This window comes from Malaclemys terrapin, chromosome 7 (assembly GCF_027887155.1).
Source record: "Malaclemys terrapin pileata isolate rMalTer1 chromosome 7, rMalTer1.hap1, whole genome shotgun sequence".
In the NCBI taxonomy this organism is placed as follows: domain Eukaryota; kingdom Metazoa; phylum Chordata; order Testudines; family Emydidae; genus Malaclemys; species Malaclemys terrapin.
Genome location: NC_071511.1, coordinates 55,705,761 through 55,724,530, shown reverse-complemented (window position 1 = coordinate 55,724,530; position 18,770 = coordinate 55,705,761). Strand labels below are relative to the sequence as shown.

At 47.4% G+C, this 18,770-nt stretch overlaps 1 protein-coding gene across 3 annotated transcripts in view; it reads left to right on the top strand.

The window, feature by feature from the left end:
- NDST2 (N-deacetylase and N-sulfotransferase 2) overlaps positions 1–18,770 on the top strand; it is a 245,676-nt gene that overhangs the window by 47,911 nt on the left and 178,995 nt on the right. For all 3 annotated transcript variants that reach the window (XM_054034852.1, XM_054034850.1, XM_054034851.1), the window contains exon 2: positions 2,034–2,115. The gene's annotated coding sequence lies outside the window, so the exon portion shown is untranslated. The remainder of the gene's footprint in view (positions 1–2,033; positions 2,116–18,770) is intronic.

Below are 18,770 nucleotides of genomic sequence, written 5' to 3'. Positions count from 1 at the left end.
GCACTAGAGTAATCAGGAACCTGCTAGAACCAGTTAAGGCAGGCAGGCTAATTAGGACACCTGGAGCCAATTAAGAAGCTGCTAGAATTAATTAAGGCAGGCTAATCAGGGCACCTGGGTTTTAAAAAGTAGCTCACTGCAGTTTGTGGTGTGAGTGTGAGGAGCTGGGAGTAAGAGGTGTAAGGAGCTGAGAGGGTGTGCTGCTGGAGGACTGAGGAGCACAAGCGTTATTAGACACCAGGAGGAAGGTCCTATGGTGACAATAAGGAAGGTGTTTGGAGGAGGCCATGGGGAAGTAGCCCAGGGAGTTGTAGCTGTCATGCAGGTGTTACAGGAGGCACTATAAACAGCTGCAGTCCACAGGGCCCTGGGCTGGAACCTGGAGTAGAGGGTGGGCCTGGGTTCCCTCCCCCAAACCTCCCAATTGACCTGGACTGTGGGTTCTTCCAGAGGGGAAGGTCTCTGGGCTGTTCCCCAAATCATGTGGTGAATCTCTGAGGCAAGAAAATCCACCAATAAGCGCAGGACCCACCAAGATAGAGGAGGAACTTTGTCACAAAACATACAAATATCACTTTTCACAGCAGAATACTTACCAGCTAGCAAGTCGGGGGGGGGGGGAGTGCAACCAAAAAGTCAAAAGAAACAACAACAACAAAAGACAAGAACATGCAAAGTGCCTTATTTGTGTTTCTATTCTGTTTAGGTCCAGTAAAGAATAGAGACAACTGTAAATTATGTTTTCTACTGAGTCTGAAAAATACCCTAAATAAATAAATTATGATGATGTAGACGCGTATATCTGCATATTTATTTGTTTTTTTTTTAAAGTTAATGAAGTATTTTAGGAAAAATTGTCAGCATGGTCACCAGCAAGAGTTGGTGACCACACTCTGAGGGCACCAAAAATTTTTGTTGTGAGAACCCCTGGACTAGACAAGCTGAATAATAGCAAAACTTTTTAAAACAATAGGAGGTGTGGGAGATGGTGTGTGTTTTTTTTGTTTGTTTGTTTGTTTTTTTTTTTTTTTTTTTGGTGTTTTTTTTTCTTTAATGACCCAAAGCATGTGGTAAAATTGCAGCCAAAAGGTTAGTGCATCTGCGCTGTTGAGAAAAGGTAGGGTGGCCCTGAACTCCTGTGTTTGGCTTGTGTGATAAGGGAAGTGGTGAAACGTGTTCATGTTGCCAGGCAGAGTGAGCTGCAGCTTTCCTGGGCAAACTGACAGATGACTGACTGTCTCTTGTAATAAATGAGGGTTGTGATGGAGAGTCCAGCCTGAGCTCTGTGTGGAACAGTTACATGAATCGCTGGCTACAGGCTTATGAAAGGAAAAGTTATCATTGGCTGGCTGATTGGCATTGACTTTCAGGCAGCCCTGGTGTTAATTTGAGGAGATTATGCAAAGAATTTGGGACAAGTCCCAGTTCTGGGGTTTTCCTATGTAAGACTAGAATATCTGTACCTCACATTTCAAACACATTAATAAAGAGTTGGTTTATAGTAGTACATTGCATTTCTATACATAGACTGTCTACATAAGGACCTACAGCCGCAGTCTGAGCTCCATGATAGAGAGAATGCTGTGACATATGAACCAATGGGCCTCAGTTTACTCTACATTAGGAAGAAAGGTGTCTCTGTGAAATGTACTTCAGAGTTCTCAGGACTGCGACCTTCATATGAAGAGGCCTCTGGACTTTGACTTTCAGATCCGGAAAGACTATGGCAAGCCAGACACCCCTCTGTTTTTTCATTACCTTCCCTGGTTTTATTTTGAAATGGTGCATGCCCTGTGTTACATGTTGTTATTGCCTTTACCTGCACTTAGTGGCTCACATCCAGGAACAATCAGATGAGCAGCACCTTGTTGGCTATTTCAGTCCTGTTTGGGAATCCCCCCCCCAAAAGTGAGTGTTCTCTGAACGTTGTCTGCAATTATCTTGAAACTCCTATGAAATGAAGCATCCTATTTAGGTTCTGATCTTCCTCTCCTGCAAGTCTCTAATCCAGACCCATTTTCCTTTCTTTCCAGCTGCAGGGAGTGATTGCAAGCCAAGCATTGTCGGTTTTTGCTCTGTGTGCTGGCTGCTGAACAAAAAGGTGCTGCTGAAAAGGTAAGAGCTTAACCTCCATCCTCTTTGATGTAGATTTACATTCCAAGGGACTGATAAATTTAGGCTTGCCATACCTGTCACCTTTAACTATAACTAAGCTCTCAGTGGAGAGAATCTAATCTACCAGCTCATAAAATCTTAAGTGTCGACCATCAAAGTGCTGTTAAATTTTGGTTCAGCTTGGATGGCATGGCATTTTGCAGCACTGCAGAAGGGGGAAACTGAAAAGTAAGCATGCTTCTCCTCTCACATGCAGGGCAGGAAGGCTGGATTTAGGGCAACAAAAATTACTTTGACCTGAAAATGAGTATTAATTACAATACTAACTTGCTGGTATTTGTACAGTTGTTGACCAAAGACCCACACTGCAGGGTGTGGCTGAGGTGAGCGCTTCAAAAAGTGGCGTGTTTCTACATAAACCTGCTTACCTGTGTGAAGTTGGGTGCTGTCTGAGCAAAGCAGACCTATTTATGGCTTTACTTGAGGGGAAAAGAAGTAATATGCTTTTGTGAAGGGAGCGGGGTGGGGGAGTGGGGACAGGCATGAAATGGGGGCTGAGGGTCACTCCCATTGCTGTGTTACCAGAAGGTGCCGCTGGTAGTTCCTGAGCAGTGATTTCTGTAAAGCCTCCATTCCAGGCAAGGAAATATTGGGAAGTACCAGAGGGATGGGTAGAGCTGCTGTGGAAGTGTTTTTTTTCCAACAGATCTTTTTGAAAATATATAGGTTAAACCAGTGCAGGGACTAATCCTAAAGAGAAGTTTGAAAGCACGACGGTATTCTGTAATTGTGAAACAGGATTGTGCCTTGGCTGCACACAGATGAAATGCATATATGAGGAATACTATCAGTGCTTTAGAGAAAACAGGATGAAAGTGAATATATGATGTGATGTGGTGTAAATAATGTATTGGCATGTGTTTGGGCTGGCTGCATTACTCACAAGTGGCCAAGCCATGAGTAATGATTGCAGATCATCCCAAAATAGTGATGATGAAATCTTTATGCCATCACATGTACTATACGTGCCTGATACTTGACAGAAAATCTGCTTTCTGAATGTTTTTTAGGTTAAAATAAATAAATAAATAAAAATTGGTACTATCCCTCCACCTGAAAAGCCAGTCTGTCTTAGTGCCGTGAGTGCAACACTTCAGGTTTTGGAGGGGGAGAGAAATTATAACTGTCTTAGAAATGTATAAACAATTACCTAAAAACTTTTCATTACATAATAATATTGTGATTGTAAAGTCCAATATCTCAGAACCTTCTACGATTGGAAGCAAGTGCTGTGTAGTCAGGGAGTCTAAAACTTTCGCCTCTAGTTCTTGACGAGTTGTAGTATACTGAACTTTAAACCTGTCACTATGTTTTATTATTGCCTTTGATTTTTTTTTTTCCTCTTAGCCAAAGTTTTAAATAAAAAAAAAACTGTAGTACTCAGAGTATTATAGTTTTCTGTAAAACTATTAGTAAAATGCATTTTTTAAAACATGAGAAACCTGTATTTAAATGTATTCTGACCCTGTTGCAATTTATGAATATCTCATAGTAGGGTTGTTAAATTTTGTTAAATAGTTACAGGTTGGTAGAAGTTTTCCATGCACATTTAGAAGCTGTTCTCACTGTAGCTCAGTCTGTCTGTGGGTCCGTCTGGCTCTCAAAATCAGTGCTCTGACCACTCTTTTAGCTCTTGATCTGATGTCGTGTGTAGCCTGTTCCTGTTACTTCTAAAGGTTTGTATATAGATGTCAGAAAGCCTTAACGTTTTATGTGTTGCATCATTCCTCCCTCTAATGCAGTGGTTCTCAAACTAGGGCCGCCGCTTGTTCTGGGAAAGCCCCTGGCAGGCCAGGCCAATTTGTTTACCTGCCGCGTCCGCAGGTTTGGCCAATCACGGCTCCCACTGGCCGCGGTCCGCCGCTCCAGGCCAATGGGGGCTGCAGGAAGCGGCGTGAGCCGAGGGACGTGCTGGACGTCCTTCCTGCAGCCCCCATTGACCTGGAGCGGTGAACCGTGGCCAATGGGAGCCGCAATCGGCCGAACCTGCGGACGCGGCAGGTAAACAAACCGGCCCGACCTGCTGGGGCTTTCCCTGAACAAGTGGTGGCCCTAGTTTGAGAACCACTGCTCTAATGCAGTTACCATCGTATGTTCCAGTTTACAATATTCAATGGAGTTCAGTATCCAGCTGCATAGCATTTTTAAATCTCCTTTTGCATCTTTGGTCACTTTAAAGGTCTTTTTTTAAACTTCAAAGTATATCTTTTGAAGTCTTGCTTGGTGTGAGCTAGCTGTAAAAAGAATCCCTTCCTATCTTTGTGCATGCACAAACATTCCCATTAGAGCCAGATCTTTTAATATTCTTTAATCCCCCCTTCCCCCACAAATCCAGGAAGTCTTCCTAAATAGAAAACTTGCAGTTCCCTCATAAAGTAACATTAAACCAAATGTTGTAGTATATGTAACTTGTAAAGTAGATACAACTCTCTGTCACAGTCCCAAAAGAGAGATTCTTACAATAATAGGGAACAAATTAAAGCACTTTTGGCATTTGTGGTTGGAATGGTTCCATGCTAGAGGATGTGGGAACAGCTGTGAGGGGGACAATGAAAGAAGGGTTTGCAAAAATGGATTTGGAGGACCAAAGAGTGATTGGTGCACAGGTAGGGGCAGTGGTTCTGTGTGTAAGGGGTTGGCTTGAATAAAGGCCTGGATCTAGTTCCTAAGGGGGAAAAAAATGGGGGAAAATGTCCCATCAGAGCTACTATTGGTTTAGCTGTACCAGTGGTAGAACTGCTGGGAGTTTTAGTGCATGCACAGCTGTGGCAGCTTCTGGCATTTTCATCACTGTCAGCTAAATGTTATGAGGCTTCAACCAGTGCAGTTGAATTGGTGGTAGTTTGTGTGAACTTCTTTTCTAAATTCCCTTGTGTAGGTCAGGACCTAAGAGCGAACAAAGGTGCTAATGGGAGGAAGATATTGAAGACCTTTACCTTTTTGTGGTTGTACTCTTGAAAGTGACTGCAAAAAAAGGGGAACTTGTGATTCCATTTTGTTCTTTCTTAACTCCATCTCAGATGTGCTTGGATGACAAGTGAAAAGATATCCTTTCTAAACTTGCAGAGTTAACCTGAGATCAGAGAGTCAAGCTGGTTTCTTTCCTCATCATGCTTCCTCACCGTTATTTAAAAAAATACTGTGCCTTCAATGAGATCTGTGTAACTGACTAGACCTCAGCAAGCATGTCTGGTTTGTGAGAAGAAAGGAATTCAGTGCCCCTCTCTTAGCATCCGAAGAAGTGGGCTGTAGCCCACGAAAGCTTATGCTCAAATAAATTCGTTAGTCTCTAAGGTGCCATAAGTACTCCTGTTCTTTTTGCGGATACAGACTAACATGGCTGCTACTCTGAAACCTCTCTTAGCTGTGTTGGGTTTGCATAGCTAACGGGAGTAAAGTGCCACTGAAGCAAGCAGATAGGGCTTGGAATACACACATGGAGCAGGTCTACTGGTCATGTAGGTGCTATTTTTAGTTAGCCACTTTTCAGAGCCTCGCTTTAAGGAGAAAAGGGAGAGTGTGGCAGGGTGGGTGAGAAGTAAATGAGAGTTGAGATTCAGGGAGAGTGAATTGGAGAGGGCCCTGAAGTGGAAGATGCAGAGTTTGAAATGGATGCAGGAGAGGAAGCCAGCGAAGGGTTTCATTAGGGCCTGGAGCAGGAAAGTTTCTTATTGCAAACCATGTTTCATCTGTGATTCAGGGAAATAATTTTAGAGATGGAAAGAAGCTAATGTCCAGCAGCTGTTGCTCTTTAATATCTACCTGTTAGTGCTTTCATTCTTGACCAGTGTGTGTTGGTGGGTTGAGGGAACCTATTGGTCTCTGTTGCTGAGAGTGTGAATTCTGCCAGTAAGGCACCAGAGTACATACACTGATGGATGCACAAGAGTACACTACTTCCACATACCAGAGAGGTGGTTGGGTGAGGCTTGGTAATTATATAACTGTTCTCTACAGGAAAGCTTGCTAAGCCCCCTGTTCAAACCAGAAACCTAGGTCACAGTGCACAGGTCAGACTATTTCAGAAACAATGACATTGAACATAAAGTGCTTTTCTGCTCAGAAGCTTGCCTGAAGTAGGCCCTTTTTTTGCTTGGATTCTTTCAGTAGGGTCGCCCCTCCCTCTCTAGCGAGCAGTAGCATTCTTGTGATTCCTTTCAGATTTGCTAGCTTTTGTGGACTGGTGTGGAAGGGGGCGGCTACTGCATTGAGTATGGCATCTCTCCAAAGCTGGTGGGATTGTTCCCAGCTGTCAGTGACTCATAGTAGCTGAGTTACTGTCTAAGAGTTCAAGTTAATGGAATTTGCTATTCAGTTTCCCCTGAATTGTCTAGGAGAGGAGGAGTTTCCCTTTAACTGGAGGAAGGAGGGGAGAAATCCCAAAAAGAAGAAGCCTGAATATATTTTGGGGTGTGTAAAAGTGCCAAGAGGTACTGTCCTTGCTAACCAAGTTGATGCATGCAGTCCCTTACTCAGGAGCACAAAGGATCAGGCAATCATGTTCTATTACATTCTATTCTGTTTTATACAGATTCTCACTGTACCCATCACCATAGTACCTGAGCTCTTTCCAATAGTGCATTAAGCAATGTGACTAATGTTTGTCACATGTTTGTTCCCTCATCATCTACCTGGGGGGGAGAACAGTGTGTAGTGGAGAGTTTTTGTTTTGGAATTTTACGTGTGTGTGTGTGTGTGTGTGTGTGTGTGTGTGTGTGTGTGTGTGTGTGTGTGTAAAATACACACTACATACACACACACAGCTGTTTTTGTTAGAGAAGCCAAGGTCAAAGAAAAGTGCCCTACACTTAGAGCAGGAGGGGAGGTTTGTGATACTCCTTCATTATTGTCAAGTTCCATCAAACCTTGTTTATTCAGAAACCAAAGAAATATCAGTGAGCCTGTATTTCATAAGTTTAGTGTCAAGTAGACAATGTTACAGATTTTCTGAGGACATACAGGAATCATGGGGTACATTGACAGGTGCTAATTTGTCAGCAAGGCAGCTAGTAATCAGTTTATGTAAGCTAAGTATAAGGAGCACAAGTGGCACCTATGCAATGACCCATTATGATTCCAAATATCTACTTAGCTGGTAACTGCATTTGTTATTTTCTTGTATAATTGTTCATTTTCTCCAAAGCAGGTGTCCATCCACCTTTTTGGGTTCAAGCAAGTTTGATATTTGAAGCGGCTTGGATGCACTGTTGCGGAATGGGGAACCGGGTCCCCCTGGTGGTTTTGAACATTGTGGCTATAAGTGTATGAAATTCCCTGACAGCAAGCTGGGTTTGGCGACAACCAATACAATTGTTGGCCCTTAAGCAGTACGGAATCAGTGGGATGTGGTGGGTTTCATTTACAGTAGTATTGTTGTGCAGCTGAAGAACATTGTCAGCTGCCCAAGGAAATAAATCTTCACCCGAGAAGAGCTCGGTGTAGCTCGAAAGCTTGTTTCTTTTGCCAGTAGAAGTTGGTCCAATAAAAGATATTATCTCACATACCTTGTCTCTCTAATATCCTGGGACCAACATGGCTACAACAACACTGGAGGCATCTTAACTCTGTTTGTCTCATTGATGCCTTGTTTTAAAAATGTGTGTGTATTTGGAGAAAAGTCAGTCCCCTGCAGGTAATGACTGAGTACTTAACTAACCTACAATTATATCTGGATTATAACGCATGTGGTAGCTTGGCTACCTTTTAAGGGCATCTCTCTGGGAGTTGTACATATGAATTTAGGCAAGTACATCAAGGAGTCTTTGTCAATTTGGAATATCATATAATAATTTATAAGGCAAGGGAAGTAATAATTAGCTGCTGTTTTCTACGCTGTGCTTGGTTATAAGATCCTTCTTCCTTCTCCCGTCTCTACCAAACTCATAGTTAAACTCATGAGATTATTCAGAGGGCGAAGAAGCCGGAATAAGCATCTGTCATGTACTTTTCATATCTTGACAACAAATTATGTCCATTTGCTTGAATTCCCCCCCCACCCCAAGTATCCTGAGTAGGACTTTTCAGAGAAAAAGGAAAAAAAAAAATTAAAGCATCAATTCCAGGCCTTAAAATAACCCTTCCAGTGGGCATTCCTACTGGAATCAAGGGATGGACTAAAGACAACCTTTTGCTTCTTTCTAGATATCCTAGTCTAAGCTCCCTCTAAGCTGTGCAGCTGTGCAGCAGCCTATTAAGCGCCATGCGGGCAGGGCTGGGGGAGGGCTGGCATCTCTCCCTGCCGCAGCCCTGAGTGCCCGCTGGTGACGGACGGTCTGCTGCTTTGGGTTCCCTTGGGGAGCCTAAAGCTGTGGACCATCACTGACAGCCTGGATTGCAGACAGACCTGCTGCGACCGGGGGGTGAGGCGTCGCTCCCCCAGCCCGGACCTGCTGCGGCCGGGAGAGAGGCACCTATCTCGTGGCCCCAGCCCTGGAACTCCTGCGATAGGGAGAGGCGCCTCTTCTCTCTCTCTCTTCCCCCCCCCCCCAGCCCGGGTACTGCTGCAAGGAGAGAGAGCTGGGGGGGGAGGGGGGGGAGTCCTCTCTCCCCTCTGTAGCCCCAGGGCAGCCTGCATCCCAAACCTCTCATCCCCAGCCCCACGCCAGAGCCTGCACTCCAACCTTCTGCCCCACCCCACCACATGAATTTTGTTATATGCACCAATATGGAGGTGGTGTGTCATTCTGCACATGCATGGGAAAAATTAGAGGGAACGCTGTGTCACAGTGCCCTTTTATTGGTGAGGCCCAAAGAAGCATTAACTTTGCTGTCTCTTTGATCTGAAACGCAAATCATGAAATCTCCTAATCTCTGAATTTAGTACTGGTTTGCAGAATTGCTGGTAGCTGTTTGAGAAGGTGCTAGCAACTATAAAAATCCTTCTTCCATTTCATCAATGTCCAGATATGCTCCGTTTCTTCAGTGTTCCATGTCTGATGTCCAAGTGATGCTGCCAAGAAGGTCTTGTCAAATACATATTGTTCTCTGGCATAGTGGATGGGATTTGCAAATGCTGTGGTAGGTGCATAATTGCAGATATCCTTCTGACTACTCCAGGAAAGCAGTGTTTACAAATGTTTATAGATCCCGGTGCTTCCATGAGCCTTCTGCTTGCAGATTTTCATTGATTCAGGGTCCTCATCCCTTCTGCCCTTATATCCTCTCTGGAGTCTAATAGGGAGCTTATAAAATTCTATTACCCCAAGCCCACATTCATCCCGCCCTCTCACTGCAAAGTGGACCAGTTATAGTATTCCATCCTGAGGTTTCTGTTTCATTCCCTATTGAGAATTGGATTAGAGTAATGAAGCCAAAGTTTGCCAATCTCAGGGATAGAAAGTGCCACTTCCAGTAGCTACACACATGTAGGGTTACCATATTTTGTGCCTCCCAAAGGAGGACACTCCACGGGCCCCGCCCAGCCCCGCCCCCCAACTCCGCCCCCTCCCCAAAGTCTCCGCCCCCTCCCCTGCTTCCCGCGAACATTTGAGTCGCGGGAAGCCTGAAGCAGGTAAGGAGGAGTGTGGGGGGAGGAGGCGCGGCCCAGGCTGGCTCCGGCCCTGGGGTGCCGGCCCCGGGCCCGGCCCCCGGCCGACCACCCCCGGCCCCCAGCACCGCACCGCCGGCCCGTCCCCCGAGCCGCCGGCCCGTCCCCCGGCCAGGCACCGCTCCGCCGGCCCGGCGCCCGGCCCCCCCGATTTTCCCGGACATGTCCGGCTTTTTGGGCTTTCCCCCCGGACGGGGATTTGGAACCCAAAAAGCCGGACATGTCCGGGAAAATCCGGACGTATGGTAACCGTACACACATGCTTCTCTCATGTTCTCTCCCCATTTACTCTCAGAAATAAAATTCAGATCCTGATAAATCAAGCTTCACCTCTAGTATTGTAGATGATGTGTGGGACCCTGTAATGAGGTGTCCACCCCACACAGGAGGTGGAGGGGTTAGCGCAGGCCACCTGGTACTACCATGCCCTGCCCCAGAGTGGAGCAGTGGAGGTGAGTCCTCCAAGCAGCCTAGAGAGGCTGCGTCGGGCACAGCGAATTAGAAGAGCTGCAGGGAGCAGACAGTCTGGGCCCTACAGGCCCATTTAAGAAGAGCTTCAGGGCAGAACACATTGATGGCTGCTGGGAGCTCAAGGAGTGAGGCTATGTTCTTAACAGGCTGAAGGAACTGTAGCACCTTGGACAGAGCAGCTGCTGGCAGGGACCAGCAGAGCACCAGGGAGCTCTTGGCTGGCTGCTGGGACAGGACAGCTGAAGGATCTGAGGTGAGGGTGAAGAAGGTGCTGGAGCCATGGGGAAGTGGCCCAGGGAAATGGAGCAGCATTGGGAGAAGTTAAGTCACAACATGAGGCTGCTATCTACAGGGTCCCTGGGTCAGGACCCAGAGCAGTGGGAGGGCCAAGGTTCCCCCTCAGTCACCACTGAGGGAGTGGCTTGACTGGTGGAAAGTGATACCCACCCCCAGAAGGGGGAAATATGGATGGTGACTCGGCCAGAGGCTGATTCATGAACAGGACATTGTAGTACTTGGACGGGGGTGGGTCTGCAGGTGGAGGAGATGATGGGAGGGGCACCACCAGAAGAGGGCGCACTGGCTGGCAGAGCTAATCCCCAGGATGGCCAGCAGGAGGTGCAACTGTGATGAGTGAACCCCATGACAGACCCTAAGAAAGCCTCAGTGCCAACTGGCAAAGGGTTCACTGTAACAGTAACTCCTGACAGGCCTGACAAACTCACTACACCTAACACATTGCTTTCATAGTATTTATCCAAAGAGGGTCAAGTGAGGTCTCTAATAAAAGCTTATGTCATAATGATCCTCATAATAATTGTGAAATTGTACATGCGGATGATATTTGAGGAGTTGTGTTTTTAAAGTCTGAATCAAAGCAGAGTTGTCAAGCAGGTTTTGACCAAAGGATGTATATTCTCCTATCTGCCTCTGTTCATATGTAAAATAGACATTGTAAGCTAACACAATGGAAGCTTATGTGCATATAACATCAACATGAGGCTGTGAAAGCAACATGGAGCCAGCACACCAGGGAATCAACCATGGGGTCATCGTGACTCTGGGGACAAAACAGTGAACTTTGGGGACATAAGGAGGCAAAAGGACACCTTTGTCCTTCACTGAGGAAAGCAAAAAGGACAGTGCTTTCTGCATTTATGAAAGAGGGATTCCAGCCCTATTGACTGGAGATGCTGGGAGATTGCTTTAGGTGAGATAAACTGCTTTAGGCAAGGGATTAGCCTGTTAAAGTAAGTTTATACTATAGGAAGCGTAGTACACTTTTTGTTTTCTGTTTCAATTGTTATCCTTCCTCGCTAGCTCTTAAATCTTAGCATTATGATTGTTTTCAATATAAGTATACCTCAGTGCTGTGATGTTCTATTGAAGCCTATCCTCAGTTGAATCAAACAAGCTGGTCTGTGTATTGTTCCTTTAAGGACAGCTTCCCAGGTAATTTTGGTGAGTGTCCAGCAGTGAAGAGCTGGACATTGTATTGTGAACACTTTAGGGAGGTTGGAGTGCATCTATTGTTAAACTGCAAGGCAAAGTAAGGGCTGGCAGGGCCCTGAGGAGATAGTTTCAGTGACAAATGGGCTGGTGGTATCAGGAAGCTGACACACAGTTAAGCACAAGCAAGTCTCTCTCTCACTCACTGAATCAGGGGGTTACCTGGTGACTCGCAATCCTGGATACCCCAAGAAAGTGTCACAGTGCAGCACACCCAGTATCACAGAAAGTCAGATGAAAACCTAAGTAATTTGTTTTATGGATGTCTCTTTGGTTCCATCTGCAGTAGGGCACTTTGCCAAAAAATCCCCACTGAAGCTACCACTGACACAGCTAATCCAGTGGGAGCTTTAGTGTAGAGGGCTCTCTGGTTCTTCCAGCTGTTTACACAATCATGTTTATTAGACTTCCTCAGAGCAGGGTTAATGGACAGTGCTATAAATGGCTGCTTGAGTCAAAAAGCAGTCTGATGTAGGGCTCCCATTGTGACTAATGCCAAAGTGGTGGGAATTTTTTGTACAAGTTCCATAGTGTGGTTTTGTTGCTCTTTACTCTCTTGAAAGGCAGTATTGGAGAATACTGTTCATGCCATAATATAACTTAGGGCTATACCCACACCGGCAGTATTGAATTCCATTTTGGTCCCCTGGTTTAAAAAAACCCAGCAGAAATAGAGGGGTTCATATGTAGGTGACAAAAATTAAGAGTTCTGCAGAGACTTTCATCTGAAGAGAGACTGAAAAAGTTGGAAACTGTTTAGAGAAGAGGTGGCTGAAAGAATGTAAGATAGAGATTAAATAAGGAATGATATAATGAAGTATAACCGGAATCCCAGGGGAGCCAGCTGAGGTCACTCAATTAGGGTGAACTGCAAAGAATGGGGCAGGTAGATATTCCAAAGCTGGTGGATATTCCAGTACTTAAATTTACCAAGCCAGCACAAATCAGCTTCTGTTATACTTCACTGGTCACTCAGAAGTCAACAACACAGTTCCTTTAAAGCAGGGGTGGGCAAACTATGGTCCATGGGCTGGATCTGGCCCAGGAGCCGTTTTAAGGCAGCCTGCGAGCTCCTGCTGGGGACCGCAGTCTGGGGCTTGTCCCGCTCCGGTGCTCCAGCCAGGGAGCAGGGTTGGGGGCCACTCCACGCTGCTCCTGGAAGCCACAGCATTGCCCCACTCCGGTGCTCCAATGGAAGCTGCAGGGGCAGTGCCTGCGGATGAGGCAGTGGGCAGAGCCACCTGGCCATGCCTCCTGCATAGGAGCTGGAGAAAGGACATGCCACTGCTTCTGGGAGCCACTTGAAGTAAGCCTCTGAGCCTCCTCCCCGTCCCCTGCCCTAGCCCTGATCCCCCTCCTGCCCTCCAAACCCCTCATCCCCAGCCACACCCGAGAGCCCGCACCCCCAGCTGGAGCCTGCACCCCTTCCCACACCCCTACCCCAGCCCTGATCTCCCTCCCACCCTCTGAACCCCTCGGTCCCAGCCCAGAGCACCCTCCTACACCCCAAACTCCCCAGCCCCCCCCCCAGAGCCCACACCCTCCAGACAGACGCCCCACTTCAGCCCGGAGCCCTCTTCCACACCCTCAACTCCTCATTTCTGGCCCCACCCCGGAGCTGTCACCATCCTAACCAGAGCCCTCACCCCCTCCTGCACTCCAGCCCCAATTTTGTGAGCATTCATGGCCCGCCATATAATTTCTATTCCCAGATGTGGCCCTCGGCCAAAAAGTTTGCCCACCCCTGCCTTAAAGTAACCCAGCCTCAGGCCTCCACCTAGACACCCAAGTCAAATATGATGAGGATTAATGAAAATCTTATTCATCATATAAAAAAGTTCTACGAATCTCAAAGGATCGGACGCATTACCTCTCAGGTTAATGAATATTCCAGCTCTTACCCAAATACACGCTAGTCAGTTCTTATTAACTAAACTAACATTTATTAAAAAGGAAAAGAGAGAGAGCATTGGTTAAAAGATCAGTATAAATACTGATGTGAGTTCAATTCATTGAGATTCAGATTCATAGCAGAGATGGAGAGCTTTGTAGATGCAAAGAGTTCTTTCAGAAAAAGTCCATAGGTTATAGTCCAATGTTTATATTTCAGGGCGATCCAGTCAGAACTGGGATCTCAGTCCTTGTGGCTTAGGCTTCCCCTGCATGAAACCTCAAGCAGATCTGAGATGACAGGATCAGGATCCAAGCCATTCTTTATATAGTTTCAGGCCGCCTTTGACAGCTCGGAGTCCCTCAGTGAACAATAGACACTCATTTCCTAAGCATCGCTGGTAATTATTCACACAGATTAACATAAGGCAATTGTCTGTTTTTTCCACCATTCACAGATGATTTGCTATACATTTCAAAAAGAGATGAATACAGTGATATCAATATGTTTACAATTCATTTAAATATTAAGATGTTCTTTTGATCTCTGAATTAACAGAATACAGCATAGACAGGGACTGTTTGACTACATTGTTAACCTTTACCAATGTATCTTTAAGGGTTGAATTTAGATAATTTATCCTGCATGATGCTTCACCCTTTCTGCTTATGCGTCGCAGGAGGTAAATCAGAAACGCCTGTTTACATTCTCTCTTGATATAAGAACAAAGGGACAGACACTTAAACTGAAGGGCAGCAAATTTAAAACTAACAGGAAACCCTCTTTTACACTATGCACAGTTAGCCTACTTATTGCCACAAGATACCAGTAAGGCCGAGATCTTGGTAGGATCCAGAAAAGAACTGGACATTTTATATGGATACTAGAAACATCCACAGTTACATTAGAGAGGATAAAAAAATAAACCTAATACTACAAAGTTTGGCGAGGATGTAAACCCTCATGCAGCAGACCGTGAGCCAAACTCAGAGGCATTGAGAAAGAAGTGAGCTGTAGCCCATGAAAGCTTATGCGGAAATAAATTTGTTAGTCTCTAAGGGTATGTCTACACTACGAAATTAGTTCGAATTTATAGAAGCCGGTTTTATTGAAATCGGTTGTATACAGCCGATTGTGTATGTCCACACAATAAAATGCTCTAGGTGCTCTAGTCGGCAGACCGCGTCCACAGTACGAGGCTAGCGTCGACTTCCGGAGCATTGCACTATGGGTAGCTATCCCACAGCTATCCCACAGTTCCCGCAGTCTCCGCCGCCCCTTGGAATTCTGGGTTGAGATCCCAATGCCCGGATGATGCAAAACAGTGTCGCGGGCGGTTCTGGGTACATGTCGTCAGGCCCCTCCCTCCCCCGTCACAGCAACGGCAGACAATAGATTCGCGCCTTTTTACCTGGGTTACCTGTGCAGACAACATGGAGCCCGCTCAGCACAGCTGAGCTCACCGTCACCATATGTCCTCTGGGTGCCGGCAGACGTGGGACTGCATTGCTACACAGCAGCAGCTGCTAACTGCCTTTTGGCGGTAGACGGTGTAGCATGAGTGATAGCCGTGGGGCTGGCAGCCGTAGGGCTGCATTGCACCAGCCCCTTCCAGGCGATGGTATATTATGACTGGTACCCGTCGTCGTCGTACTGGAGTGGCTGTCAATCATGGCCACCTGGGCAGACATGCTACTGTCTCGATGATGACGGTTACCAGTCATAATATACTATTTTCTGCCAATTGCCCAATATTGTCTGCTAAGCACCCAGAAGAGGCCGAGGGCGATGCTGGGTGCTGGCGGACGTGGGGCTGGCAGACGTGGGGCTGCATTGCTACACAGCAGCAGCCCCTTGCCTTTTGGCAGATGATGGTATATTATGATTGGTACCCATCGTCATCGTACTGGTATGGCTGTCACTCATGCTGCAGCGTCGGCTGCCACCTTAAGATGTAAAAAATAGATTTGTTCTGTATTCATTTGCTTCCCCTTCCTCCGTGAAATCAACGGCCTGCTAAGCCCAGGGTTTCCAGTTTAATCTTTGGGGGGACCATTCTGTGTGACAGTTGTTTGTGTTTCTCCCTGTTCCTGTACCTGTACGCCATGTCGTCACTCGGCCCTCCCTCCCGCCCTCCTTCTCCTGGTCCATCAGATACTACTTTCGCGCCTTTTTTCTGACCAGGCGCCATAGCTAGCACTGGGATCATGGAGCCCGCTCAGATCACCGCGGCAATTATGAGCACTATGAACACCACGCGCATTGTCCTGGAGTATATGCAGAGCCAGAACATGCCAAGGCGAAACCCGGACCAGGCGAGGAGGCGATTGCAGCGCGGCGACGAGAGTGATGAGGAAATTGACATGGACATAGACCTCTCACAAGGCACAGGCCCCAGCAATGTGGAAATCATGGTGTCACTGGGGCAGGTTGATACCGTGGAACGCCGATTCTGGGCCCGGGAAACAAGCACAGACTGGTGGGATCGCATCGTGCTGCAGGTATGGGACGATTCCCAGTGGCTGCGAAACTTTCGCATGCGTAAGGCCACTTTCATGGAACTTTGTGACTTGCTTTCCCCTGCCCTGAAGCGCCAGAATACCAAGATGAGAGCAGCCCTCACAGTTGAGAAGCGAGTGGCGATAGCCCTGTGGAAGCTTGCAACGCCAGACAGCTACCGGTCAGTCGGGAATCAATTTGGAGTGGGCAAATCTACGGTGGGGGCTGCTGTGATCCAATTTGCCAGGGCAATGAAAGACCTGGTGATAGCAAGGGTAGTGACTCTGGGCAACGTGCAGTCAATAGTGGATGGTTTTGCTGAAATGGGATTCCCAAACTGTGGCGGGGCCATAGACGGAACCCATATCCCTATCTTGTCACCGGAGCACCAAGCCACTGACTACGTAAACCGCAAGGGGTACTTTTCAATGCTGCTGCAAGCCCTGGTGGATCACAAGGGACGTTTCACCAACATCAACGTGGGATGGCCGGGAAAGGTACATGATGCTCGCGTCTTCAGGAACTCTGCTCTGTTTCGAAAGCTGGAGGAAGGGACTTTCTTCCCGGACCAGAAAGTGACCATTGGGGATGTTGAAATGCCTATCGTGATCCTTGGGGACCCAGCCTACCCCTTAATGCCATGGCTCATGAAGCCGTACACAGGCAGCCTGGACAGGAGTCAGGACCTGTTCAACTAGAGGCTGAGCAAGTGCCGAATGGTGGTGGAATGTGCATTTGGACGTTTAAAAGCGCGCTGGCGCAGCTTACTGACTCGCTCAGACCTCAGCGAAAAGAATATCCCTATTGTTATTGCTGCTTGCTGTGCGCTCCACAATATCTGTGAGAGTAAGGGGGAGACCTTTATGGCGGGGTGGGAGGTTGAGGCAACTCGCCTGGCCGCTGATTACGCGCAGCCAGACACCAGGGCGGTTAGAGGAGCACAGCAGGGCGCGGTGTGCATCAGAGAAGCTTTGAAAACGAGTTTTGTGACTGGCCAGGCTACTGTGTGAAACTTCTGTTTGTTTCTCCTTGATGAACCCTCCAACCCCCCCCCCCCCCCGACCCGGTTCACTCTACTTCCCTGTAAACCAACCACCCCACCCCACCCTCCCCTCCCCCTTGCAGAGGCAATAAAGTCATTGTTTTTTCACATTCATGCATTCTTTATTAGTTCCTTACAGAGGTAGGGGGATAATTGCCAAGGTAGCCTGGGATGGGTGGGGGAGGAGGGATGGAAAAGGACACACTGCATTTTAAAACTTTAACTCTTATTGAAGGCCAGCCTTCTGATGCTTTGGCGATCATCTGGGGTGGAGTGACTGGGTGGACGGAGGCCCCCCCACCGTGTTCTTGGGCGTCTGGGTGAGGAGGCTATGGAACTTGGGGAGGAGGGCTGTTGGTTACACAGGGGCTGTAGCGGCGGTCTCTGCTCCTGCTGCCTTTCCTGCAACTCAACCATACGCTCGAGCATATCACTTTGATGCTCCAGCAGACGGAGCATTGCCTCTTGCCGTCTGTCTGCAAGCTGACGCCACCTATCGTCTTCAGCCCGCCACTTGCTCTTTTCTTCCCGCGATTCAGCCCGCCACCTCTCCTCTCGTTCATATTGGGCTTTTCTCATCTCCGTCATTGACTGCCTCCACGCATTCTGCTGTGCTCTATCAGCCTGGGCGGACATCTGCAGCTCCGTGAACATCTCGTCCCTCGTCTTACGTTTTCTCTTTCTAATGTTCACGAGCCTCTGCGAAGGAGAAACATTTGCAGCTGGTGGAGGAGAAGGGAGAGGTGGTTAAAAAAGACACATTTTAGGGAATAATGGGTACACTCTTTCATTACAAGGTCGCATATTTCGGCTTGCAGGCAGCCATCGTAGGCCACAGTGTTTTGGCTTTTTTAACCTTCTTAACATGCGGGAAAGGTTGCAAACAGCAGCGCATTTCCCATATCAAGGATGAATTGGGTTGTCCATTTAAAATGGGGTTTCAATGTAAAAGGAGGGGGCTGCGGTTTCCCGGTTAACATGCGGCACAAACACAAGTAAACCACCCCCCCCCCACACACACACACGATTCTCTGGGATGATCACTTCACCCCTCCCCCCCACCGCGTGGTTAACAGCGGGGAACATTTCTGGTCAGAAGAGCAGGAACGGGCGCCTCTGAATGTCCCCCTTAATAAAATCACCCCATTTCAACCAGGAGAGCTTTCTGGAGATGTCCCTGGAGGATTTCCGCTCCATCCCCATACACGTTAACAGACTTGCTTGCTTTTTTTTTGTAATGTTTACAAATATTTACAAAGTTACACTCACCAGAGGTCTCCTGTGTGCCCTGAGGGTCTTGGGTGAGTTCGGGGGTTACTGGTTCCAGGTCCAGGGTCACAAACATATCCTGGCTGTTGGGGAAACCGGTTTCTCCGCTTCCTTGCTGCTGTGAGCTACCTACAGTACCTCCATCGTCATCTTCCTCGTTCCCCAAACCGTCTTCCCTGTGTGTTTCTCCAGTGAGAGAGTCATAGCACACGGTTGGGGTAGTGGTGGCTGCACCCCCTAGGATCGCATGCAGCTCCGCGTAGTAGCGGCAAGTTTGCGGCTCTGCCCCGGACCTTCCGTTTGCTTCTCTGGCTTTGTGGTAGGCTTGCCTTAGCTCCTTAATTTTCACGCGGCACTGCTGTGTGTCC